The sequence below is a fragment of the Pongo pygmaeus genome, chromosome 10 (genome assembly GCF_028885625.2).
Source record: "Pongo pygmaeus isolate AG05252 chromosome 10, NHGRI_mPonPyg2-v2.0_pri, whole genome shotgun sequence".
NCBI classification, from domain to species: domain Eukaryota; kingdom Metazoa; phylum Chordata; class Mammalia; order Primates; family Hominidae; genus Pongo; species Pongo pygmaeus.
In genome coordinates, this window is record NC_072383.2 from 88,059,214 (window position 1) to 88,077,583 (window position 18,370).

Here is an 18,370-nt window from a genome sequence, read left to right on the forward strand (position 1 = left end):
CCCACAGAATGGGAGAAAATATCTGCAAACTATGTGTCTGACGACAGATTCATAACCAGAATATATAAGAAACTGAAACAACTTAGTAGGAAAAAATACAATAATCCAATTTAAAAATGGGCAAAAGATCTGAATACACATTTCTCAAAAGAAGAGATAGAAATGGCAAACAGTGATATGAAAAGGTGCTCAACATCATTGATCATCAGAGAAATGCAAATCAAAACTACAATGAGATATCATCTCACCCCAGTTAAAATGGCTTTTACCCAAGGCAATAACAAATGCTGGTGAGGATAAAGAGAAAGGGGAACTTTTGTACATTGTTGGTGGGAGTGCAAATTAGTACAGCCACCATGGAAAACAACATAGAAGTTCTTCTAAAAACTAAAAATAGCACTATCATATGATTCAGCAATCCCACTGCTAGATATATCCCTCAAAGAAAGGAAATAAGTATATTGAAAACATATTTTACACTCTCACGTTTATTCCAGCACTATTCACAACAGCCAAGATTTGGAAGCAACCTAACCAACAGATGAATAGATAATAAAAACGTGGTACATATATACAAAGAGTACTATTCAGCCATTAAAAATGAGATCGTGTCATTTGCAACAACATGGACGGAACTGGAGGTCATTACGTTAAATGAAATAAGTCAGGCACAGAAAGACAAACTTTGCATGTTCTGACTTATTTGTGGGATCTGAAAATTAAAACAATTGCACTTGTGGAAATAGCAGAATGACGGTTACCAGAGGCTGGGAAAAGTAGTGGGGCTTGGGTTGGGGCAAAGAAGTACAGTTAATGGGTACAAAAAATAGTTGGGGCCGGGCGCGGTGGCTCACGCCTGTAATCCCAGCACTTTGGGAGGCCAAGGCACGCGGATCACGAGGTCAGGAGATTGGGAACATCCTGGATAACACGGTGAAACCCCATCTCTACTAAAAATACGAAAAATTAGCCAGGTGTGGTGGTGGGCGCCTGTAGTCCCAGCTACTCGGGAGGCTGAGGCAGGAGAATGGCGTGAACCTGGGAGGCGGAGCTTGCAGTGAGCCAAGATCGTGCCACTGCACTCCAGCCTGGGCGACAGAGCAAGACTCCGTCTCAAAAAAAAAAAAAACAGTTGGAAAGAATGAATAAGGTCTAGTATCACAACAGGGTGACTATAGTCAATAATAATTTAATAGTACAATTTAAAATAAAGAGCATAAGTAGATTGTAACACAAAGGATAAATGCTGGAAGTGATGAATACCTCATTTACTCTGATGTGATTATTACACATTGTATGCCTGTATCAAATTATCCCATACACCCCGTAAATATAATACACCCTACTATGTACCCACAAAAATTAAAAATTAAAAAAGAAAGCAAAAGAAAGAAATAAGGCTAGTCTGAAATGATATGTTGTAAGTATAAAATATACACTGGAGTGCAAAAACTATAAAATGTAAAATATGCTATTAATAACATATTATTTGCTTGTTGAAATATTATAAATGTTAGATTAAAATATATTATGAAAATTAATTCACCTATTTCATTTTACTTAAAAAATGCCTACTAGTAAATTACATATGTGGTTTACATAATATATGTATTAGGAAGCACTGAATTAGGCCATTCAAAACAATCCTGCTTTTCTTTTCCCTTTCCCAGCTTCCCTCAAAGGTAAGGATGACCATAGGATCCAATTCTGGACAATGAGACCTGAACGGAATTCTATGTGTGTTCTGGGAAAGTTTTGTTTTGTTTTGTTTTTAACTCCTGGTAAGGATTGAAACTGCATTGCCCTTTTGCTTTCCAGCTTCTTTCCCCCACTGAATTGTGGAGATAATAGCAAGTGGACACATGGGTTATTAAAAATATTTTTAAAACATTTTTAGTGATTCAATATTTTTGGGAGAAAGGCTAATAGAATCGCATAGATTTTTGTCTTTGACAATATTGATTCATTGCTACTATATAAGAAAAATGGTATCCTATTTATGTAAACTACTATTGGTTCTGCATTCTATTTCTTATAGCCAGACAAGTTATTAACTAATACAATTGTATCTAATATTATCCTCAGGGTGGATTAGATTGTGTGGAACCGTTATGCCTGTTCTCAGCACCCTCTGACTGCTATGTATTTACATCTGCTTTTTAAACTATAATTTTTTAAAATTATCTTTTGTTGGGTACAGTATTCTGTAAATGCCAATTAGGTCAAGTTGGTTTATAGTGGTGTTCAAGTCTTCCCTATTTGCACTGCTTTTATCCATTAATTTGATTAATTATTGAAAGGGAGGTGTCAAAATCTCCAGCTATAATTGTGATTTTGGGTCCGGAATTGGTAGGTTCTTGGTCTCACTGACTTGAAGAATGAAGCCGCGGACCCTCGCGGTGAGTGTTACAGCTCTTAAGGTGGCGCGTCTGGAGTTTGTTCCTTCTGAGGTTCAGATGTGTTCGGAGTTTCTTCCTTCTGGTGGGTTCGTGGTCTCGCTGGCTCAGGAGTGAAGCTGCAGACCTTCGCGGTGAGTGTTACAGCTCTTAAGGTAGCGAGTCTGGAGTTGTTCCTTCCTCCCGGTGGGCTCGTCGTCTTGCTGGCTTCAGGAGTGAAGCTGCAGATCTTCGCGGTGAGTATTACAGCTCATAAAAGCAGTGTGGACCCAAAGAGTGAGCAGTAGCAAGATTTACTGCAAACAGCGAAAGAAAAAAAGCTTCCACAGTGTGGAATGGGACCCAAGCAGGTTGGCACTGCTGGCTCGGGCAGCCTGCTTTTATTCTCTTATCTGGCACCACCCACATCCTGCTGATCGGAAGAGTCCAGTGGCCTGTTTTGACAGGGTGCTGATTGGTGCCTTTACAATCTCTGAGCTAGATAGAAAGGTTCTCCATGTCCCCATCAGATTAGTTAGATACAGAGTTTGGACACACAGATTCTCCAAGGCCCCACCAAAGCAGCTAGATACAGAGTGTTGAGGTGCACTCACAAACCCTGAGCTAGACACACAGTGCTGATTGGTCTGTTTACAAACCTTGAGTTAGATACAGAGTGCCGATTGGTGTATTTACAATCCCTGAGCTAGACATAAAGGTTCTCCAAGGCCCCACCAGAGCAGCTAGATACAGTGTCAATTGGTGCACTCACAAACCCTGAGCTAGACACAGGGTGCTGATTGGTGTATTTACAATCCCTGAGCTAGACATAAAGGTTCTCCACGTCCCCACCAGACTCAGGAGCCCAGCTGGCTTCACCCAGTGGATCCCGCACAGGGGCTGCAGGTGGAGCTGCCTGCCAGTCCTGCACCATGCGCTTGCACTCCTCAGCCCTTGGGCGGTCGATGGGACTGGGCGCCATGGAGCAGGGGGCGGCGCTCGTCTGGGAAGCTCGGGCTGCACAGAAACCCACGGAGGCGGGGGAAGGCTCAGGCATGGCGGGCTGCACTCCCGAGGCCTGCCCCGCGGGAAGGCAGCTAAGGCCCGGAGAGAAATCGAGCGCAGCGCCAGTGGGCTGGCACTGCTGGGGGTCCCAGTACACCCTCCGCAGCCGCTGGCCCGGGTGCTAAGTCCCTCATTGCCCGGGGCCGGCAGGGCCGACTGGCTGCTCCGAGTGCGGAGCCCGCCAAGCCCACGCCCACCCGGAACTCTAGCTGGCCCGCAAGCGCCGCATGCAGCCCTGGTTCCCGGTCGCGCTTCTCCCTCCACACCTCCCTGCAAGCTGAGGGAGTGGGCTCCGGCCTTGGCCAGCCCAGAAAGGGGCTCCCACAGTGCAGCGGTGGGCTGAAGGGCTCCTCAAGTGCCGCCAAAGTGGGAGCCCAGGCAGAGGAGGCGCCCAGAGTGAGCGAGGGCTGTGAGGACTGCCAGCAAGCTGTCACCTCTCAATTTGACTACTCTCCTTGGATCTCTATCAGTTTTTTGCTTCATGGATTTTGAAGCTTTGTTATCAGGTACATAAAAGTTTGGTGTGGTTATATCCTCCTGATTAATCAATGCCTTTTCTTATTATGAAATGACCTTCTTTATCTCTGATAATATTTTTGTTCTAAAAAATCTACTTTGTCTAATATTAATATAGCCACTTCACCTTTATTGTTTAGTGTTATCATGGTGTATTTTTTCCTATTGTTTTACTTTTAACCTATTTATGTTTTTTATATTTAAAGTGGGTTTCTGTAAACAAGTGGTTGGATTCTGCTGTTGTATTCAAACTGGCCATCTTGGCTGCTAACTTAGGATGTTTAGGACATTTACATTTACTGTGATTATTGGTATGGTTGAGTTTAAATCTGCCTTGTAACTATTTCAGTTTTCTTCATCTGTTTTCCACTTCTCTTTTTCCTTTTTTTGGTTTGTTTTTATGTTGAATATTATTTTATGCTTTCGTTTTATCTCATTTGTTGCTTATATTACCTTAACTCAGGAAGACCACAAATCTCTACTCATTTCTCTCCCACTGGGTCATGACCTAGAAACTTTTTTAGCTAGTAAGCTGGGGCAATAACAGGGCTCAACTCGTTTGTCTCTTGTCTCTCAGAAATCACTGCCTTTCATTGCCTGGTGTTTAATGTCTTGAAAGCCATTCTCATATATTTTGTCTGGTTTTTGAATGGTTTCAGGTGGGAGGGTAAATCTGGTCTGTGTTACTCCATTTTCACTGGAAGTAGAAGTCTCCTTCATTATCTTTTTTGATATAAGATTGATTACATACAAAAAATTGACATGTAAATAATGAAATGTAAGTATCTGCTTGTTTTACTTTTTTCTGTTACCTCCCTTCTTTTCAAGGGGTGTGTGAGCTTTCACTTGTAATGATACAATTGTTTCTTCTCTTTCTTTCATACACCACCACCAAACAATTCAGATGTTCTGCAATTCCAGCTTTAAAAATATACCCCAAATTGATCACATCTACCATCAGTGCTTCCCAGGTTAAGCCACCATCATCTCTGGAAACTACTGCAATGGTTACTTAACTTGTTTCCTGCATCTATCCCTTGGCTCTCCCAGTCTGTCCCCAAATATCAACTAATTTTTTTCTTATGTTTAAAATTATACTATAATTTGTAGTGATAAACACATATATTTAATATACCATTCTGTGAGTTTTAACAAAGGCAGATATAAACATTTCTATCATTTTAGAAAGTTCTGTCATGGCCCTTTTTAGTCAGTTCCCACTCCACCCACAAGAGACAATGACTGTTCTGATTTCTATTAGATTAGTTTTGCTTTTTCTAGAATCACTAATTATGTATTATTTTGTGTCTAGTTTCTTTAACGCAGTATAATTTTTTTAGATTCATTCATATGGTTGTGTGTATTGGTTATATTTCTTTGTATTTTTGAGTACTAATCCATTGCACAACTACACAATAATTTGTTTATCATTCTTTTATTAGTGAGTACCTAGGCTGTTTTCAGTCTTTGGCTATTATAAAGTTGCTATAAATGTTCATATAAAAGTGTTTTTGTGAACATACGCTTTTATTTCTCCTGAGTAAATATCTAGAAGTAGAAATTCTAGGTCATTGGGTAGGTATATGTTTAACTTCATAAGAAACTGCCGAGCCATTTTAGAAAGTGATTGTACCATTTTACTCTTCCATTGATGATTTATGGGGGTACAGACCATTTCATATTCTTTGCAACATTGGATATTGTCAGTTTTTTTAACTTTAGCCATTCTAATAGGTAGTGCAATCTAATTTTGATTTAAGTTCCATTTCTTGATTAACAATGTTGAATCCTTTTTTATGTGCTTATTGGCTATTCATTTTTGTCCTTAATAAAGTCTCTTTTCAAATCTTTTGCTCATGCTAAAAAAGGATGTGTGATGTCTTTTTATTATTGAGTTGTAGAAGTTTCTTATAGAGTCTAAATGCAAGTACTTTCTTAGATACATTTTGCAAATATTTTCTCCCAGTCTGTAACTTGCTTATTTTTGTTGGTGTCGTTTGACAAGCACAAGTTTTTGATTTTGTTGAAGACCAATTTATCAAGTTTTTATTTTATGGTTATATTTTCTGTGTTGTGCTACAAAATTCCTGCCTATCCTATGTCATACAAATATTCTGCTATGTTTTCTTCCAGAAACTTTATAGTATTAGTTTACATATGGGTATTTGATCCATCTTGAATACAGTTTTGCATATGATACGAGGTAGGTTTTAGATTTATTTATTTCCATAGAGATATGCAATTTTTCCAGCAACATTTTTTAAAAAGAATTTTGTTTCTTCACTGAATTGTTTTTGATGCGTTGGTCAAAAATCAGTTGACCAGGTAATTGTGGCTTTATTTGACTCTCTGTTCCGTTCCACTGGTATATTTGTGTATCACTACACTGATACTACGCTCTTTTGACCACTGTTGCTTCATAGTAAGTCTTGAAATCAATTAATGTAACTTCTTCGATTTTTTTCTCATTTTTCAAGATAATTTTAGCTAGTTTAGGTTGTTTGCATTTCTATATACATTTTTGAATCAGCTTGTCAATTATGTTTCTTTTTTTGAGACAAAGTCTTGCTCTGCAACCCAGGCTGGAGTGCAGTGGTACAGTCTCGACTCACTGTAGCCTCAACTTACCAGGTTCAAGGGATCCTCCCACCTCAGCCTCCCTAGTAGTTGAGACCACAGGCACATGCCACCACACCTGGCTAATTTTTGTATTTTTTGTAGAGATGGGGTTTCACAGTGTTGCCCAGGCTGGTCTTGAACTCTTGGACTCAAGTGATCCACCCACCTCAGCCTCCCAAAGTGTTGGGATTACAGGCACCTGGCAGCTTGTCAAGCTTTATTAAAAAAAAAAATTCCCTGGAATTTTGATTCAGATTACATTTTAGTCTATTGATTAAATTTGGGGAGAATTGCCAGCTTAACAATGAGTTGTCCAATTCATGAACATAGGTTATTCTTTACTTATTTAGGCTTAATTTCTCTCAGAAATGAGTTTTAGTTTTCCATGGAGAGGTCTTATACACCAACTATTAAATCTCTCCCTATTTTATATATTTTGTTACTATTATAAATGGTATATTTAAATATTCTTATTTTTAATGTTTGTTACTAATATATAGAAATGTTGTTAGTTTTTGAACATTGATATATCACGTGGACTTGCTTAATTCATTTCTGGCTCTAGTAGCTTTATTTATTTATTTATTTTTCAGATTCCTTAGGATTGTCTATATACACAATAATGTTGTGGCAAATAAAGACAGTTTTACTTCTTCTTTTCCAAAATGTATGCTCTCTTTTTTTTTTTTCTTGACTTACGACAGTGGCTAGAATCTACATAGTACCTTGCTGAATAGAAGTAGCAAGAAAGAACATCCTTGCTTTTCTCTCAATCTTGGGGCAAAAGCTTTCAGCCTTTTATCATTAAGTATGATGGTAGCTTATATTGCTGGACTTATATATAGTTACATATTGCAGGATTTGATTTGTTAATATTTCTATAGAATCATTTTCATCTTCATTCATGAAGGCTGTTACCTGTACTTTTATTTTCTTGTAAAGTTCTTGTCTGATTTTGAAATCAGGGTTATTCTGGCTTCATAAAATGGTCTCTGAATTATTCTTTCCTCCTTTATTTTCTGGAAGGGTCTGTGTAACATCAGTGATATTATTTTTTTAACGTTTGATGGAATTTATCAGTGAAGCATCACAAGTTTCAATTGCCTTAGTAGCCCTCAAATTCAATCTCTTTTTCCTCCATCTAGCAAAAGACTGTTCAATGTTTGGGCTCCACTTTGCTGTGCTGGGTTGAGAAAGTGCCCTCAGACAGAAAGCTAGGGAGAATGGAGGTTTACTTTGTGTTTTCCTGCACTCAAGGATTATAGCCATGCAGGCCTGATTGTCCAATGCCTGGAAACCTTTGCTTCACATTTTGTCCAGTTTTATGGTTATACATGGCTGAAGCATAAAGCCAGTGGCCATTTTTTCTATCATAGTCAGAACTGAAGGTTTAGAGTGATGTTTTGTAATTAAAAACACATTGTGTTAGTTTTTGGCTCCAAACTCACCATCCAAATGGAGTTCCAACTTATTGCAGGCAAAATTCAAATTTTTTTTCTATGGCCAATAAGACCACACATGAGCTGGCCTCCTACTACCTATCTATCTCATCTACTACCATCCTTCCCCTCACTTTGCTCTAGCCATGCTGGACTTCCTGCTATCCTTTAACATACCAAGCTTTTCCACTTGTTCGCTCTGCCTGTAAAGCTATTCCCCAAGATGCTCCCATGATTTACTCACTCACTTTATTCGTGTCTCAGTTCAAATGTTACCTCCACAGTGAGGCCTTCCCTGGACACTATGACAGAGAACTCTTGCACCATTTTCATACTCTATCATCTGATCATGCTTTACATACGTTCATAAGTCTTAGTGCTTTTTGAATGTATATTATACATTTTCCATTTACAACTTTCTGTTGCAACTTTTCAACTGTATTTTTGTAGCTCAAAACAGGCATAGACAATATTTAAATAAATGGATGTGGCTATGTTCTAACATAATTTTATTTACAAATAAAAACGAGCTGTAGTTTGCCAACTCCTGGTCCAGACAATCAATACATTGTCTCTGACTTATACATATATGACCTAAAATTATCTCATATGTAAAAATGATTTTTTTTTCTTTTTTTCTGAGATGGAGTCTCAATCTGTTGCCTGGGCTGGAATGCAGTGGCACGATCTCGGCTCACTGCAAGCTCCACCTCCTGGGTTCACGCCATTCTCCTGCCTCAGCCTCCCAAGTAGCTGGGACCACAGGCGTGTGCCACCACGCCCGGCTAATTTTTTTGTATTATTAGTAGAGACGGGGTTTCACCGTGTTAGCCAGGATGGTCTCGATCTCCTGACCTCGTGATCTGCCTGCCTCGGCCTCCCAACGTGCTGGGATTACAGGTGTGAGCCACTGTGCCTGGCCAAAAATGATCTTTTTTATAAGCACAGTAGCTTATCCACCATGGTTACAGACAGCCCTGGTACAATTTCCAGACCTCCTGTAGTTTCTACTGCAGAAATTCTGTACTTAAAAAAAAAAAAAATTCTTGTTTTTCTTTTATTCATGCCTCAGTCCTATGGTAGAAAAATACTTCAAGCTTTTCAAAAGATTTTAAAGATAATGTTAAAAATACATCACTCACATTTTGAACTTCTGTGGATATATCAATTAGCAATGCTTTCAGCTGCAAGTAACAGAAAACCAGACCAACAGTGACTTAATCATCAGTACACTTTTTGTTTTCTTAATGAAATTCTGTAGGTAGGTGGCAGTTCAGTGACTTAATGAGGATCTCGGATTTTTTCATTCTTCTATTCCACCAATCTCAGATAGTTGGCTTTTGTTTTCCAACTTAAAGCCTCAAGAGGACAAGACCAATCTTAGATTGTTGGCTTTTGTTTTCCAACTTAAAGCCTCAAGAGGACAAGATGGCTGCCACAGCTTCAAGCATTGTTTCCTTACATAAGTGTGCAAAGCAGAAAGGGAGGGAAAGGATCAAAAGACCTTTTCCTTACATCCCCTCTCTTTTATCATGAAAGAAAATCTTTATCAGAAACCTCCTGGCAGACTTGCCTTGCTTCTTACTGAGATAAACTAGGTCACTTACTTCTGCTTAGGTCGATCACTTGGACAAGGAAATGGAGGTTCTGTGACTACTTTAGTTGAGGGGTTGACAAACTAAGGTCTGTGAAACAAACCCAGCATTGGGCCTGTTTCTATAAATAAAGTTTTATTGGAACACAGCCATACCCATTCATGTTTATATTGTCTATGGCTGTTTTTGTGCTGCAAAAGTAAAGTTGATTAGTTGTGACAGAGGCGTATTTACCACCTGGTTCTTTACAGAAAAACTTTGCTGTCCTCTGGCTTTGACTATAATTCATGCCCTAAGGCTAGCCACAAAATCAGGACTCTTTAAACAAACAAACAAAAAAATTAGGAGTGGCTCGTAGGAAGGTAAATAATAGTGACCCCTATTATTGTTTATAGTAATTTATATGGTATGCTAATGCATATTTTAACAAATGGCTAACAGATGTACTTTTTGAAAACTCGTTTTCAAATTCTCAGTTTGGGCCCTTCACCCCTTGTTCCTGTTGTCATTCTACCCAAATCTTAATACCATCCCTAATGTCTGATCTTGTCTCTCTCAAAACTTCCTTTCAGCTTTTAGGAATTTAAGAAGAATTCAATAGTGTTGAAGGCTCTGGAGGGAGCATAGTGTAGGATTCAATTATTGAGTAAAACTGAATTTCAAAATTTTTCATTCTGCAACACATGATAAGGGTGCCTCCCTGCTTTGCACAACTCTCTGTAGATTTCCTTCCCTGGCAGGGTGCTGTGGGCCTGGCTGGTGTTTTCTTTGAGTCTGAGTTGATCTCCTCAGAGCTGAGGGAGAACACCAGAAAAAAGCGTCCTTTAGAGATTTAGAGATATTAATAAGCAATTAGAAGATATGCCACCAAATGCTGGTTAAGAAGATAAGTCAGTCTTTTAGAAAGTTTGAAGCAGATGAAAGGAGATGCTGGAGGAATTTTCTGAGCTCCATCAAGTTCGGGTTCCATAACTTTGTGCACTGCTTGGGTTGTAGCCAGTTATAGGAGCCTATGAGAGTACACAGTTTTTTCTTTTTTAAAAATATATATATCACCACACAATTTCCTACTCCTTTACCCTCCCAGATCCTACAGCTTTTCATCTAGATATAACAACAGAAGTGTTTAAAAATAGAGGCACTGGGAGAGGAAAAAGGGTCTGGGATGTGAAGGAGACAGTTTTACTTTTGTTCAACAGCCACTAGAAATTAGTTTCAACTTTTCAGATCTAAGCTTATTGAGAGGTTTAACCTGCAGTTTGATGAAAAATTCAACCAGTGTGACATTTTGGAATACAGAATATCTGTGAGTGAGGACACACAGACCTTCTATGATCCATTTTGTGACTGAAACTGATTCAAAGAAGAGACAGTCCAGGCTGGGTGCGGGGCTCACGCCTGTAATCCCAGCCCTTTGGGAGGCCGAGGCGAGTGGATCACCTGAGGTTGGGAGTTCGAGACCAGCCTGGCCAACATGATGAAACCCCGTCTCTACTAAAAAAAATAGAAAAGATTAGCCAGGCATGGTAGTGGGCACCTGTAATCCCAGCTACTTGGGAGGCTGAGGCAGGTGAATCTCTAGAACCTGGGAGGCGGAGGTTGCAGTGAGCCGAGATCACCCCATTGCACTCCAGCCTGGGCAACAAGAGTGAAACTCCGTCAAAAAAAAAAAAAAAAAAAAAGAAAGAGACACTGAGTTTGTGCCTCTAATTGTGCCTCCCCTTTCTTGGGAATAATAGCCCTGTAGGGCAGGGGAGGATAAATAAGAGCTTCTAGGGTTTAACTTAAAAATCAGACTATTTAAACCCTTGGACCTCTGAGCCCTCCCATGTCCCCTTGCTCATGCTCTCTCTACTTGGCTGTCAAAGATCTGCTCTTGCTGCACTGTCACTCTCCACTCTCCTCCCCCTGCTCAACTGGCTTCGGTCTATCCACCCTCCTCTCACCGCAGCTGCTACCACTGCTGCTCTCAGAGAGGTGTGGAGGGGTTTCCTCCTCACCACTGCTCACAGCTCTGTTTTAGGATCCTTCTGTTAGCCTGCCTCTTAGCTTACAGGCATTCTGCCAAAGAATCTGGAGCATTTCCTAAAGGATGGGTAGAAGTGAATTTGAGTGACACAATCATATGTCTCCCTAAATGGTTTCTTCTTCCCTACTAATAATAGGTATCAATAGGATTCTGCGTATCTTGACCTTCTCTTACTTCAGGTGGGATCTAAAGAAAAGGGCATCTTCCCTTTTCTTTTTGGTGGAAGGGTATTCATTGTGGTTTCATAGGTTTTCCATCTCAATATTTCTCTCAAGAACACTAGCAGGAGTATGATGAGCCCTGGCTATCCTCATGGCCCTGTGGGCACTGACCTGCGCTCTGCACTGTCTGTGCCTGGCACCCCCGACCGTTGCCACTTCCATCCCGAGTCTGTTCCCTGCCTCCCAGGTGATGAACAATGCCCTCTTCCAATGGCCCTCTGCCTTGATGTTGCTCCCCTGCTACCAAATCCTTACTTCTATGGCCCTTAGTGCCAACTTTGTGTCTTGAAAGAGTCATATCAAGTACACCATTAAACCAGTGAAGATGAGAAAGTCTGGAGGTGAGGACCACACAGGCCAGATCTGGGTGCACAGTATTGGCAGGGGCCACAAGCAACATTATTGCATGATTGACTTTTGTGTTTCTGGCCTGAGGAGGAGACCAAGTCAGGACCCTTTGAGGAGAAGGTTATCCAAGTCCACCGTGATCCCTGTAGGTCAGCAGACATAGCTCTGGTTGCTGGGGGCAGCCAGAAACACTGGATCATCACCACAGAAAACATGCAGGCTGGAGATACAATCCTGAACTCTAACCACATAGGCCAAATGGCAGTTGCTGCTCAGGAAGGGGATGCACATCCACTTGGGGCTCTGCCTGTGGGAACCCTCATCAACAACATGGAAAGTGAGCCAGGCCGGGGTGCCCAGTATATCCGAGCTGCAGGGACGTGTAGTGTGTTACTGTGGAAGGTGAATGGCACAACCATTATCCAGCTGCCCTCTAAGAGGCAGATGCAGGTGCTGGAAACATGCATAGCAACAGTAGGCTGAGTATCCAACACTGATCATAACAAACAGGTCACTGGCAGGGCAGGTCACAACCGTTGGCTGGGCAAGAGGCCTTCCAGTGGGCTAGGCACCACAAGGGGTGCTGAGCTGGCTGAAAGATTTGGCCACTACCCTTCATGAAGAGTTATGTGAAGCTGCCTTCTGATGCTGCCCAAAGCTGATATCCCTGTATTGTAATAATGTGCCCCCCTCCCCTGAAAAAAAAAAAAAGAGCACTAGCAGGTTCTTGAGCAGCTGGAACTCTTAGAAACTTGCTGTTTTACCCCAAGTTTCCAGTATGAGTACAGTGATTAGATTCTCTTCCTTTTCATCTTTTCTGTTTCACTGGCCCTCAAGGCACTTAAAATAAAGCCATTAATATTTCATGGTAAACCTTTGTTTTTATCATGCTCACTTCAGCAGCACGTATACTAAAATTGGAATAGTACAGAGAAGATTAGTATGGATGACATGCAAATTCGTGAAGTGTTATATTTTTAAAAGAATGAAATGCTGTCACTTACAGCAACATGGAGAAACCTGGAGGGCAATATGTTAAGTGAAATAAGCCAGGCACAGAAAGACAAACACCATATACTCTCATTCATTTTTGAAATCTAAAAAGTTGTTCTCGTTGAAGTAGAGAGGAGAATAGTAGTTACCAGAGGATGGGGAGGGTAGGAAGGAGAGAGAGATAATGAGAGTGATGGTAAACGTGTACACATTTACAGTTAGATAGGAGGAATAAGTTCTCATGTTCTTTTGCATACTAGACTGGAGATGACAATAAAATAGCTAAAAGAGAGGTTTTTGAACGTTCTTATCACAAAGAAGTGATAAATGTTAAAAGTGATGGCCATGTTAATTACCCTGATTTGGTCATTACACAATGTATACATGTGCAATCAAAACATTACATTGTATCCCATAAATATATATAGTTAGTATGCATCAATTAAAATTTATGCATAATTAGTATGCATCAATTAAAACTTTTTTTAAAAAACTTGTTTTTTATGCTATTGAAAACATAGTTCTATGCATTTTCTAAAATGCCACCTATGCCCTTCCTATTCAGAGCCTCTTGGCTTTAACACATACTGGCCAACTTGGGACCATAGAGGAGGAGCTAAAACATGAGGGATTGGTTTAGGAGGTAAGGGGAGACCCAACATTCATGGCTCTGGGATTCGGTCATTTGTTCTCTTATTGGACTTTTTAAAAATAATTTCAACTTTTATTTTAAATTCAGGGTGTTTATGTGCAGGTTTATTACATGGGTATATTGCATGATGCTGAGGTTTGAGGTATGATTGATCCCATCATCTAGGTACTGTACATAGTTCCCAATAATTAGTTTTTCAAAATTTATCCCCCTCCCTCTCTCCCTACCCTCTCTAGTGGTCCTCAGTGTCTAATAGTAAACATTTGCTGCATCTAAGATTATATGTTAATGATACTGGAGATTACACGTGTGCAAGAGGCATAGCTAATGCTTCAAACAGTATAGAGATGGGAATAATTTATATAAAACAGAGGATCTGGGATAAAATCTATGTACTTAAATTATAAATTTGGAATTTTTCCCTAAGGAGATGATATTTGAAGTTTTACAAGAGGCATTCATTCAGTCATCAAAAATTTGTTAAGCACCTATGTAATAAACACTTCTAGGTGCTATAATAATAAAATATGAGTGAATGGGAATGGGGAGTTATTTGTTAATGACTCTAGAGTTTCAGTTTATAAGATAAAGAGTTCTGGAGATGGATGGTGATGGTGGTTGCACAACAATATAACTGTTGGCTTTTTTTTGTTTGTTTTGTTTTTGAGATGGAGTCTCACTCTGTTGCCCAGGCTGGAGTGCAGTGGCATGATCTCGGCTCACTGCAACCTCTGCCTCCTGGGTTCAAGCGATTCTTATACCCCAGCCTCCTGAGTAGCTGTGATTACAGGCACCTGCCACCACACCTGGCTATGTTTTTTTTTTTTTTTTTTTGTATTTTTAGTAGAGATGGGGTTTCACCATGTTAGCAGGCTGGTTTCAATCTCCTGACCTCAAGTGATCCTCCTACCTCGGCCTCCCAAAGTGCTAGGATTATAGGCATGAGCCACCGTACCCAGTCATAACTGTTCTTAATACCATTGAACTGTACATTAAAAATGGTTAAGATAGTATATGTTATATTATGTATATTTAAGCACAATAAAAATTGAAAACAAAACAATAAAAAAATACATAAATGAATAAATAATTTAAAAACATGAGGAAACAAAAAAAGACCTTTGCCCTCTATGGAGCTCATAATCTAGCAGGGGGCAATAGACACTACATATTATATTATTTATACATTAGAAGGTCATAAATGCTGGAGGGAAGGTAGGGGGATTAGGCATCTCTAGGTTAGTTGCTATTTTAAAAAGAATTGTCAGAGTAGGCCTCTTACTCTTTGATCAAAGACATGGAGATGATGGAATTAGCTACATAAATATCTGGGTTCCAAAGCAGTGAGAACATCCAGTGCAAAAATCCTTAGGTAGGAGCATGCCTGGCACGTTCTAGGGATGTCAAGGAGGCCAGTGTGGCTGGGACAGGGTGGGGACAGGGAGAGATAGGTAGGAGTTGAGGTTACAGTGATAAAGGGAAGTCAGATCATATGGGTTCTTGAGATCATTGGAAGGACTTTGGTTTCTACTCTGAGAGAAATGGGAACCATTGCAAAGTTTTACAAAGGAGAATGGATGATGTGACATATTTTAAAAGGATAATTATTTACAGAGAGAATAGACTCAAGTGAAGAAGCAGGGTACCTGCTTAGGAGGCTGTTGTATTAGTCTTTGGGTGAAAGATAGTGGTGGCTTGGACTAGAGCAGTAGCAGTATTCGTGGTGGGAAATCGTTAGATTTTTACATATTTTAAAGGTAGCGCCAACAGAATTTCCTAAAGGATTAGAGGTAGGGTAGAAAAAAGAAAAGTCAAGGATGACTCTAAAGTTTTTGACTTGAGCACCTGGACTGTTGGTATGCCATCATGGGAGAAGCTTTGAGTGAGCAGTTTTTTTAGGGGGAAGATCAGGAGTTCAGTTTTGAACACATTGAGTTAGCTCTGTTATTACAATTTGGTTTTTTAAGTTGCACAAGTGAGGGCCATGGAAAATATGAGTCAACGGTATAGTATCTTTCACATAGTATTGGCTCAGAGTAGGTGTGTCCTTTAGATATGGAAGAAAAAAGAGGATGTAAGATTGTAAGAGCTCTGTTGCTGACTCATGTTTTTCATGACTGTCACTTGTGCAACTTAAGAAAATTAACTGTAATCATAACAGAGCTAACAATATTGAGCTGTTACTATGAATAAATAGATGACATGTTAACTTATGCTAATGTGTGTAATTGAAGGAAATGTTAAATTGCAGTTAGAGGGTAGTGAGATTCCCATCCAAGTTCATGGAATATGTCTTCTGTCCTTGGACTCCAGGTTGAGAACCCTGCAGTGATTTTTAGTTTACAAATACCCCTGGGCCTAGATTGTTATCCTCACAGCAGTCTTATGGAATAGGTCAGTGAGGTTATCCCTTTCATACTCAGAAGTCAGAAGTGGCTTGCCCAAGATAAAAACATGAATTCAACTTCCAGGTTCTCTGACTTCAAGGCCAACAATTTCTCAATATTCCCTGCCACCCAACTTTTCACTGATCATTTAAAAACTTACAAAAATGTTAGAATAGCATAGTACAATGAACACAGCATACTTTTAACCTGTTTCACTAACTGATTATTGTGCCACATTTGATTTATGTCCTTACAAACACACACACATACACATACACACAAACACACACAGGAGTTTTTTAGTGACTTTTTAAAAAGTAAATTGCAGGAATTCTGTCACATCCAAGTATGTTTAACCTGCATCCCTTAAGAATAAGAGCATTCTAGAGAACCCATAAATAAAGTCACACACCTACAACCATCTGATCTTGGACAAAACTCTCCAAAATAAGCAATGAGGAAAGGACTTCCTATTCAATAAATGGTGCTGGGATAGCTAGCTAGCAATATGCAAAGGAATAAAACTGGATACCTACCTTTCACCATATACAAAAATTAACTCAAGGTTGATTAAAGCTTTAAATGTAAGACCTCAAACTATTAGAATCCTAGAAGAAAACATAGGAGACATTATTCTGGCCATTGACCTTGGGAAAAAATTTATGATTAAGCAATTGCAGCATAAATAAAAATGGACAAATGAGACCTAATTAAACTAAGGAGCTTCTGTACAGCAAAACAAAAACAAAAACTATAAACAGAGTAAACGGACAATTCACAGAATGAGAGAAAATATTTGCAAACTCTGCATCCAACAAAGGTCTAATATCTAGTATCTATAAGAAATTTAAGTAACTCAGTAAGCCAAAAGCAAATAACCACATTAAAAAGAAGTCAAAAGACAGAATGGACGCTTCCCAAAAGAAGGCACACAATTGGTCAACAAACATGAAAAAGTGCTCCACATCATTAATCAGAAGAAATGTAAACCAAAACCACAATGAGATATCATCTCACACTAGTCAGAATGGCTAATTATTAAAAAGTCAAAAAACAATAGATGCCAGTGAGGCTGCAGAGAAAAGAGAACACTTATACACTGTTGGTGGGAATGTAAATTAGTTCAGCCACTGTAGAAAGGAGTTTGGAGATTTCTCAAAGAACTTAAAAAAGAACCACCACTTGACCCAGCAATCCTATTACTGGGTATATATCCAAAAGAAAATAAATTGTTCTACCAAAAATACACATGGAATCGGTTGTTTATCATAGCACTATTTATAATAGCAAAGTCATAGAATCAACCTAGGTGCCCATCAATGGTGGACTGGATAAAACACTATGTGTGTGTGTGTGTGTGTGTGTGTGTGTGTATATGTATATATGTGTATATATATGTATATATAAATACATATATATGTGTGTGTATATATAAATGTGTGTGTGTGTGTGTGTGTATACTTTTTTTTTTTTTGGAGACGAAGTCTCGTACTGTTACCCGGGCTGGAGTGCAGTGGCACGATCTCGGCTCACTGCAACCTCTGCCTCCTGGGTTCAAGAGATTCTCCTGCCTCAGCCTCCCAAGTAACTGGGATTACAGATGCCTGTCACCATACCCAGCTAATTTTTTGTATTTTTAGTAGAGATGGGATTTCACCATGTTGGCCAGGCTGGTCTCGAAGTCCTTACCTCGTGATTTGCCCACCTGGGCTCCCAAAGTGCTGGGATTACAGGCATGAGCCACCACGCCCAGCCAGAAAATATTACATATATATGTACATATATATATACACATACACACATACACACACACATACACACACACGTATATATGTATATATGCTGTATATGTATACCCACATACACCATGGAATACTATGCAACCATAAAAATAACTAAATCATGTCCTTTTTAGCAATATGGATGCAGCTACAGGCCATTATCCTAAACAAATTCATGCAGAAACAGGAAACCATAAATGAGAAAGCCTATTCTCATTTATAAGTGCGAGCTAAACATTGGGTCCACATGGACATAAAGACGGCAACAATGGACACTGGGGACTACTGTGGGGGGGAAGTTTGAAAACTTAACTACTTACTACCTGGGTGATGGGATCAATTGTACCCCA

At 39.6% G+C, this 18,370-nt stretch overlaps 2 pseudogenes; both read left to right on the forward strand.

The window, feature by feature from the left end:
• The first annotated feature begins 11,950 nt into the window (after window positions 1–11,950).
• On the forward strand, window positions 11,951–12,869 carry LOC129010786 (large ribosomal subunit protein uL2m-like; annotated as a pseudogene).
• Window positions 12,870–13,094: 225 nt separating this feature from the next.
• On the forward strand, window positions 13,095–13,188 carry LOC129011022 (U6 spliceosomal RNA; annotated as a pseudogene).
• Window positions 13,189–18,370: the final 5,182 nt, after the last annotated feature.